The sequence below is a fragment of the Sus scrofa genome, chromosome 7 (assembly GCF_000003025.6).
Source record: "Sus scrofa isolate TJ Tabasco breed Duroc chromosome 7, Sscrofa11.1, whole genome shotgun sequence".
In the NCBI taxonomy this organism is placed as follows: Eukaryota; Metazoa; Chordata; class Mammalia; order Artiodactyla; family Suidae; genus Sus; species Sus scrofa.
The window spans coordinates 82,038,907-82,046,348 of record NC_010449.5 but is presented as its reverse complement, the minus strand read 5'-3'; positions in this window follow the sequence as shown (position 1 = coordinate 82,046,348).

Sequence of the window (7,442 nt, the reverse complement as noted above, 5' to 3'; positions counted from 1 at the left end):
GCAGCATTAATCACACCTGAAATGTTATTTTTAAGATGTCATGAAATCCACATTGACTGACTGGTCCTTTTAATCTTAATTTTGAACAGTTGCTACTCCAATTAAATTCTACCACCTAGCATTTTCAAACAGCTCCTGGTTGTTTCCACAAACTCAGTTAATGGACAGCTGTTTCTGACAGCCCCTGATTTGCCAGTGCTGTGTCGGCTGCCAGAGCAGGAGGCCCCGTTCTGTATTCCGCTGCTGGCACCAGGGGATATGCAAATGCACACATGAATCAGTTGTCACCACCACAGACACCGTGCGGGAGACGACAATCAGAATGTGTGGGGAGCTTAGTTGGCTGCAAGTGAGGGAGAGAAGCAAAAAAAAAAAAAAAAAAAGCTTAGATTTCTTGAAATGAGTTGATTTTTTTTTTTTCTTCTTCAAGTGTCTTCAGTTTATTTTCACATTGTGGCATTCATTAGATTTCAGTTCAGGAAAGTGCAATCTGTTCCTCGCCAATCACCAACAGAAACCCCAAAGTTTGGGAATGATAGAAACATTTCAGGTAAACACTGTTAGAACTTCCACAGCACAAGGGGAATACTATATACACTTCTGTGTTTCAAATACTTTTCCATCTGATAAGGGAGGGAGAATACTAAATGTTTTTTTTTTTTTTTTTCCCATAAGAATGTGCTGGAGAAAAATTTCTTAGAGTTCAAAGCCTGGTTGTAAGGGTTCTGAATCATTTCTGACAAGAAATTCTGAGTTGCTCTACGAGTTGGGTCAAATATATTAATACTGAAGCAACACGAGCTCCATGGTCTCCTATTCTGTGGCCCAGAACTTCCTGATATACCAGATATTGAAGTTATATTTCCACCACTGTATTCTTGAGGTTTCAATAAGGGAAGCAGAACCACAATGAGAGATGCTGAGTAAAGAAATTATCAAGGGGATTGAAACTTACACATTTGAGGTGGGGGTCTGGGGTCACTGTAGGTCAGCAAACTGGTGATTGGGAAGGAAAACTGAGCATAGAGTGGGAGAGGGCAAGGATACTCTGAAATCCATGAGGACAAACTGTAACCTATGAAGACAAATGGGAACCCATGACAAATGGTTCTCTTCATGTCTCTCACTGCCTGTAAACTGGATGGTCATCTGCAGAGGGAGCTGACACTCTTGGCCTAAGACTTGAAGAGACTGAAAGAAGAGATATTGTGGAAGCCAGAGTGAAGGGGGGCCCAATGATCTCTCATATCTGTAAAGCGAGCCAGCAGGACAGGGACAGGATACAGGAGCTACAGTTGTGCCAGCAGCCTCCTACGAATCAGAGCAGGACTGCTATTTCACTTCACCTTCCCCACCATGCACAAATTTCTATGTGGCCAATCTTAAATCACAGTGGGAAGGTAATTCTGGGAATCATATTTCCAGCTCTGCTGAATTGATCCATAAGAAGCCACCACAGATGTACACCCAATTCCACTCTGCCTTCAGAATCTGATGTGACATAGTTTACCCTAGTTCTCTACATCAGGCCTAACGGCAGACACGTGAGCTGGAGAATGGAGGAAGTGGACAAGCAGAGTTGGAGTTAGGGATACATTTCAGTGGTTAAATTATAGAAGGGACTGGAATGGAGATGGTTGGAAGATGAACCATTGTTCAGTGATTGGGAGCAAATCAATTTCACACGATTTTATTCTGAAGCTTTTAGAAGTCCTATACTATGGGGAATCCTGTTCAGGGCCATGCTTCAGTGGTACAAAAAATGAGAAGGATAAAATATTATGACTTCAATTATATCTGGCTAATTTACTATCTGGGACTCTTTGCCTTCAATACAAAAGGAAATGAATTTAAAAATTCCCGTTATGGCTCAGAAGGTTTAGAATCTGACATAGCGTCCATGAGGGTGTGGGTTTGATCCCCAGCCTTGCTCAGTGGGCTGAGGATCCAGTGTTGCCACAAGCTGTGGCGTAGGTCAGAGATGCAGCTCGACTTAGTGTTGCCATGGCTTCAGGGTAGGCCTGTAGCTTCAGCTCCCATTTGACCCCTAGCCCAGGAACTTCTATGTGCCACAGGTACAATCATAACAAGGAAAAACTAAATAAATACATAAATACATAATAAATAACAAAAAGGAATGAAATTAGACTCCATTTGTAAGCTGATTTCACATCAAGATGTGCAAGTTAAATTAAAAGTGGCAAAAGTTTGAGAATGTCTTGAGACAGAGGAAACTTTAAACAGGATTCGACAAGAGAGCAAGAGCCAGAAGAAATCCTATGCGTTCATCAGAGTTGATTCAAAACATTTCTAGGTCTGATATTATTACTTATTACCAGAAAATAATTTCCTTTAATTCAAATACATATTTGGTTTTATAGCAGTTAATTTTTGCTAATGATTTTGTGTCATAATATTCAAATTTAAAATCATTGAATTATATAATGAACAGAAGAATGACTGACCCTACTAGCTTTCTGGATGCAGGAGCACACACACATGTATACATATAAACATACACAGAGAGAAACTATAAAATACAATTCTCTGTCTAGTAGTTTTGTTCCTACTCTCTATTTCCAACACTGATAGGTTTGGTGCTCCTGACTTGTTCATCTTTCTGTACTTACAGACAAGTATGCATGTGTAGTTTTCTTTTATAAAAGGGAATTATATTGTACATATTCATAATTACATATGCAATTACACTGAAATCTTCCTATATCAGTAAGAATAGAAATATCTCACTTTTAGATGCATTTCACTTTCTTTACTGTAATCTATTTAATCACCCTTTATAATGGAAAATTAAGGTTACTTCCCTACCCCTCTTTTAAAACACACCATTCTGCCCTAAAAGCTAATAGCATCTCTTTCTTAGTTGTCTGTTACAACTAAGCTCATTGGATTTCAGGGCATGAGGAAGAGGCGCTATTCTTTTATTCACCTGAAGACCAAAGAGAACATTCATTTGTATTCATGTTTATTTGTTTCTCTCCTCTCAGTCAGAGCAAGCTAATAAAGCAAATACTGGTCCTGTCTTCCTTGTCTCCATCGATTGCTGATTCCACTGCCCCTGAAGAACTCCAAGATGTCATTCTACAACTCTATATGGCATTGCCAAAGCAGATTCCTAGTTGCAAAAAATACAGTAATAGTTTGATTAATGGACATAGTGAAGTTTTTAGACATGACTAATTAGGTAAATAACTTAGTATGGACCTCATTAATGTAGTTCCACAATGAAGAATACTTAACTCTCCTTACACCTATAAGAAACACCCTTCCATATTTCTCATGTCTAGATTCCTTAGAATCTCTTTATGCTAAAGGGTCTACATTTCCTGGCCAGGATATCCCTTCCTGGGAAACACCTTGTAGAATAAGATTAAAGCAGACATTCTGTGGCCACTAGTCAATGTGTCCCTTGTCTGAACTGATTGTGTATGTTCACACTTACTCCCTTTCCGATCAATTAGCAATCGATGCTAATGGCAGAATCATTTGTTTCTCATCAGCAAGTCTTCGACAGCTTTAGCACTTTATCATGTCTTTGTCATGTTGTCTGTAAGAGGCTTGAGAAATCAGAAATTTAGGTCGATAAGTTGCTTAGCATAACCCAGCCCAGCAACCAGTCAGTTCTGCTTAAGAAGACAGATATCTAATGTTGCTCATCATTCCCTCTGTTCTGCTACTGAAGGCCAATGACCTCTCAAGAAATTTGCTCCTTATCAGAACTCATGGGTTATTGACTCTAAAAATATGTTAGCCATCCCAGTTTTGCCTATAGTACTCTCATAAAAACAAGCCTATTGAATCTTAAAAACACAACTTTGAGAGTTCCTACCATGGCACAGGGGGCTGAGAATCCGACTATACTGGCTTTCCTCACTGCGGAGGTATGGATTCAATCCCTGGCCAGGCGAAGTGGGTTAAAGATCCAATCCAAAATTGCCACAGCTGTAGGAGGTCTCAGCAGCAGCTCAGTTTCAATCCCTGACCTGGGAACATCCACGTGCTGTGGATGTAGCCATAACAAACAAACAAAAACAAAAACACAACTTTGTTTAGAGTGTCATTCTCCTACTCCTTACCCTTATCTCGTATTTTCAAAACTTCCTATAATTCTGGAATAATAATATTCATCACATGAGTGATGTGATTGTTTATTTGCCACTCTAGATTGCCAACTACCTGTTTATCATGTATATCCTAGACAACAATAGGAAGGAAGGAAGAAAGGAAGGATAAAGCAAGGAAGGGAGGAAAAGAGAGAGTGAGTGAGGAAGGTAAAGAAGGAGGAAGGAAAAGGAAGGGAAAAAAAAACACTTCAAAGGCAGTATGTTGTAGCAAGTCAGAATAAAGATCTAATGAGATAAATACAGCTTTAAATGTACCAGTCACTCTACCAACATGGTAGCTATCAGCATTACTCATTCTATTCCAAACACAATGGTTCCCCAGAGTACTAGGTATGACTCAGGAGATTGGACGACTTGCGATATTTAAAAATAGGAGCACTTTATCGGATCACTTGGTATATTCTTGAAGGGAACTGTTTAGCAAGGCTGATCTTTTGCAAGAAGCCTCAAACTTACTCAGCTAGAGAGGCATCTCCTATTCTAACACCTAATTTGGTGTCCTCACCTAGTAGGTTCTCAGTAAATATTTAGAGAATAAGTGCTTAGGTCAACAAATTCTTATGTCAAGTCTTATAACTTATGCTGCCTTTTAAAACAACATACAACGCAAATTATAATAAAGTAGAAGAAAAATCTACAAGAAGGGAACAGTAGCATTGGGGAGAATACAACGCAAATTATAATAAAGTAGAAGAAAAATCTACAAGAAGGGAACAGTAGCATTGGGGAGAATAGATGGGCCCACAAGTTTTGTATCATGGCAGCTTGAATTTATTGACATTTTATTATTTTAATTTATTTTTTCTTTGTAGACTTATTTTCTTCATTTAATAATCTTGCCATTTTTCTCATTTTTCTTCTAATTTTCTTTGAAATTTTGCTATATTATATAAGAGAAGAATCATGAATGACTTTAATCTTTCAAGGTCCACCTATTACAGGACACGATATATAGTACACACTCAAAAACATGGGTTTTTTTAATGAGTAAATGGCTAGTGAATATCATTATTGACTGCATAAAAATTTGGCATTTGCAGAGCTATGCTTGAAAAACCTTCTAATTGATAACATCTAGTTTTTCACATGTTAAGATGTTGTTCATGCCTCATATTACCTTCTTATTATTACTGTTTTGCATTATGAATCAGAATGCTATAATCACATCTTTTATTTCTTGAAAATTCCAAAGGGCATGCTACAATGTTACTTTCCATGATGTTAAAGCAAAAGACCATACGTCTTTTTGTGTGCATGGTGGGGAATATGTTTCTGTACTCTTTTTTATTATTCCATTTCCATATCAAATCTGATTGTTATTCTTATTTTTCTCAAAGAGAAATTTAGAAACAGCCTAAGAACTTGATAAATGGCAAGTGTAATGAAAAACACTGTATTTCCAAATCTCAAATTGCAGAGCTTCAAAGACACCACAGATGAGTTCTGTTCTGCCCTGTGTGATAGAGAAAAATAGAGCAATAATCCCCAAACAGGTTCCTGGTCCATGAGCACTTTTTAAAATACAATGAAGCACTCTAACCAGTGGTGCCCTGGAGAGAAGCAGAGAAAGTGAGAGGCAGAGATATCTAATTGATGGTGAGGTTCCATCTCTTAATACCTCCAAAGTCCTGGAAGTATTAAGAGTATCATTGGATACTCTGGAATTCAATTTTCCAATGTGCAAATGGCAATAATACATTTCTCTTAGAGTTGTATAATGATAGAAAGAAATGATATTTTTATAGAAACAAATTAGTTGCATGATCTTTAAGCACATCATGATGTCTGTTCTTATTAATAAATACATCAAATATTAAAATTCAAATTATGCTTTTTTACAGCCAGATGGGTGAGGTAGGATATTTAATGAATATCTCTATATGCCAAGCCTGGTATTTACTGATGAAAACCTGAAGCAGAAGGATAATGACTGATCTTTCACATACAGAATAGTCTAGTATGGACAAGCTCAAGACTTATACCATTTTAAAACATCTCTGATTTTATCAGACTGTACTTTTAGATTAAAAGATGAGGAAAAAAACGTGGGTGCTTTACAGAAATTATTTGTGAAATTCTCATTTCAGTTAGAGGAATATTACTCTTATTTTGTAGCTGCGGAATCTGATGCTGAGCACATTTAATTAAGCCACCCAAAATACACACGTGGAGAAAGTGGGGTGCTGATTGCTATCACACACTCTCGGCTCTCATCTTCTCATTCTATAGATGAGAAAACTGAGGCCAGGGGCAGGTAAGTGAGGACTGGAAGCATGCACATTGGTTTGAATCAGACACCCATGTGTTTTCCATCTTGCCTCTACCCTTTGCTGGCTGCGTGAGCCCTGACAAAAACAATTAACCTCTCTAAACCTCCGGAGATTTTAAACAGTATATTTTTAATTGGCTTGTTTAGCGTTTCCTAAATTATATCCCTTTGGAACACTTGTTCCATCAGATGTTTAAAAGTGTTAAATAAAAAAAAAATGTTTCAGTGGTCCAATAAGTCTTGAAAACTCTGGTTTAAAACAAAGTTAAGCAAGTTGGTGTACTGCAAAATCCTTAGAGCCTCTAAAATGCTAATTGCATCAAAATCTCCAAGGGAGGGGAGAGCAGACAAAAAGCATATTTTTTCATGGAAAATAATATGGAGAGCCAGTTCTTTGTGTTCCATTCCATTATATCAAACATAATGTTTCTGAAAATTGTTTATTTTTCAATTACTATTGAAATATTGTGTCAATTTTTATTACTATTTTAGAGATCAAGATACAGATCATTCTGCCCTGAGAACTTTCCCACCTACCCTTCACAGTCATTCCTCCTCCACCCCTCACACCCCCCACTCCAGAGGGAGGCACTATTCTGACTGCCATCACTTTGGATTAGTTTGGTCAACTCAAGACTTCCATGTGTAGGAAATCAGAGAATGTACTTTTGTGTGCCTGGCTACCTTAGTTCCATTTCAGATTTTGTTTTATTGTTAACGCTCATTACTATTTTTGTTATTTTAACATCTTTATTGTGAAGCATAACCAACATACAATAAACTGTGTGTATTGAAAGTGTCTCAATTTAAAAGTTTTAACATACCTATACACCTGTGAAAAGATCACTACAATCAAGATAAAGAACATATGCAAGAGCAAAGAGTTCCCTGCCACCTCTGCTGATCCCTGCCTCCAATCTCCCTCTCCCACTGTTTCTGGGAAACCTCTGGTCTGCATTCTTTCACTTTAAATTGATTTGTATTTACTAGTCTTGTATATAAATTAAATGATACAATATGTATTCTTTTGT